This window comes from Acomys minous, assembly GCF_964271855.1.
Source record: "Acomys minous genome assembly, chromosome: 5".
NCBI classification, from domain to species: Eukaryota; Metazoa; Chordata; class Mammalia; order Rodentia; family Muridae; genus Acomys; species Acomys minous.
Genome location: NC_140494.1, coordinates 51894530 through 51897442, shown reverse-complemented (window position 1 = coordinate 51897442; position 2913 = coordinate 51894530).

Sequence of the window (2913 nt, the reverse complement as noted above, 5' to 3'; positions counted from 1 at the left end):
TTATTTTATATTTTATAGTTGATTTATAGGTAATCACCATTAGTTAAAACAAATTATATATCACTAAATATCACCAAGCTAACATTCTTTGAAGCACAATTCTACTGAAAATCTAAGAATACTATTATTTCTCATAGTTTTCCTTGGAAATAATTACAAATTTTAATCAAAATCAGTTTATAACAACCAGCTATCTGGGCTACATTCCCTCTAATTGGTCTTTTTTAGTTAACAATATAATGGTAATAATACATAAAAGTTTAATTTTGGATTAAAAAAATAAAAATACATTTGGAGTGTGAAGATAATGCTGAAAAATTTCAAACTGTCTATTTACATGCTTTTACTCAAATTTTAATCATTATAAATGATCTGAATAGAAGGGAAAATTAGGTTTATTATTTAATTACACATAAATTTAAGGTAAAATGATGAGCTAAATTTAAAAATTGACTGCTTATATACACACACACACATACACACATGTACACACAACTTTAAAAAGAAAAAATAACAAAGATGCTGAGATTGCTCTGATAATCATTCTTTAATTTTTTTATTTTTTAAATTTAAACACATTTTATTGAAAAATAAAATAATTCTTATTACATCTCATTTGCTATCCCATCCCATGCATCCTTCCATTCGTCCCTCCCTCCCGCTTTCACCCCATTCCCCTTCCCTATGACTGTGACTGAGGGGTACCTCCTCAACCTGAATACGATGCTATGGTATCAAATCTCTTCTTGGTAGTCTGCTATCCTTCCTCCAAGTGCCATCAGGCCTCCCCATCAACAGGACATGGCCAAATATGGAGCACCAGAGTCCACGTGAAAGTCAGTCCTCACTCTCCACTTAACTGTGGAGAATGTTCTGTCCCTTGGCTAGATCTGGGTAGGGGTTTGATGCTGACTGCATGTATTGTCCTTGGTTAGTGCCATAGATCAAGCAGAAGCCCTGGGCCCAGGTCCGCACATCATAGTGTTCTTCTTGTAGGTTTCTAGGACCCTCTGGATCCATTTTTTCCCTATCTACTATATTTTTCTCATCTAGAGTCTCAGTAGGGTGTCCTCACATTTATCCCACTTTCCTGGTAGGTGCAGACTTTCATGGGACATGCCCCTTGGCCTAGTGTCTAGTTATAAGTGAATATACACCATTTGAGTCTCTATGCTTCTGGGTTAGCTCAGTCATTATGATCATTTCTAGTTCAATCCTTTTGTCCACAAGTTTGGAAATTCCTTGTTTTTAATAGCTGAGTAGTATTCCATAGCGTCTCCACAATCTAATTGTATTTTGTTTACATTGGGTTTGCAGTTTTTTTCCTTTCTTACAGTACTTCTTTCATCAATGTCAGTGAGTACTACTCCCTCTACTAATCAGCTGAAGTCTAACCATGCATGGTACAATGAATAATACTTACAGCTTTCCAGGAAGGATAGCTCCACTAGTATGTTATGTATCAAGCAAGTGTCAGGTAGGCATTGAATTCGGTTTCCCAGCATTTACAGTAATAACTGGGTGCGGCAGCATGCAAATGCAATATGAGAACTGAGGTAAGATGGAGACAGGTGCTTACTGCTCACCCAACCTATAAGTATCAGAGTGCCCCGAGTGCAGAGGAAGACTTTGGTTTATGAATCAAGATGAAGAACATGTGAGGAAGGAAACCAACATTGATGTCTGGTATCCATACTCCTGAGCACAAACACACACAAACAGACACACACACACACACACACACACCACCACCACCACCACCACTACTACCACCACCACCACAACCACCACCAACAACAACAAAGACACATGTATATTTATATATAAAACTAAGTCCAAGTGGATTAAAGACCTCAACATAAAACCAGAGACACTAAATCGGTTAGAAGAAAAATTGGAGAAAAGCCTGGAACACATTGGCACAGGAGACAATGTCCTAAATAGAACACTATCAGCACAGGCCTTAAGGTCAACAATTAAAAAATGGGACCTCATGAGGCTGAGAAGCTTCTGTAAGGCAGGAGACACTGTCAACAGAACAAAGTGACAACCTAAACACTGGGAAAAGATCTTCATCAACCCAACATCTGACAGGTCTAATATCAAAAATTTATCAAGAACTCAATAAATTAAACATCATCAAACCAAATAACCCAATTGAGAAATGGGTCTCAGAACTAAACAGAGAATTCTCAACAGAGGAATAGCAAATGGCTGAGAAACACTTAAAGAAATGTTCAGCGTCTTTAGTCATCAGAGAAATGCAATCAAAACAATTCTGACATTCCATTTTACACCCATTAGAATGGCTAAGATAAAAAATTTAAGTGACGCCACATACTGGTAAGGATGTGGAGAAAGAGGAACACTCTTTCATTACTGCTGGGAATGAAAACTTGTACAACCACTTTGGAAATCTGTCTGGCGCTTTTTCAGAAAAATGGGAATAGAGCTTCCTCAGGACACAGCTATTCCATTCCTTGGAATATACCCAGAAAATGCTCCAGCACACAAGGACATATGATCAACCATGTTCATAGCAGCCTTATTCATAATAGCCAGAACCTGGAGACAGCCTAAATGTCTCTCAGTTGAAGAATGGATAAAGACCCTGTGGTACATTTTTCACCATGGAATACTACTCAGCTATTAAAAACAAGGAATTCTCAAATTTTGTGGACAATGGATGAGACTAGAAACGATCATAATGAGTGAGTTAACCCAGAAGCAGAAAGACTCACATGGTATATATTCACTTATAATTCGGCACTAGCCCTAAAGTCTCCACTTACCAGGAGATTGGGATAGATTGGGACATCCTACTGAGACTCTAGGCAAGAGAAGTATAGGTGATGGGGAAATAGAAAGACCCAGAGGGTCCTAGAAACCTACAAGGAGAATATCGTGATGGGT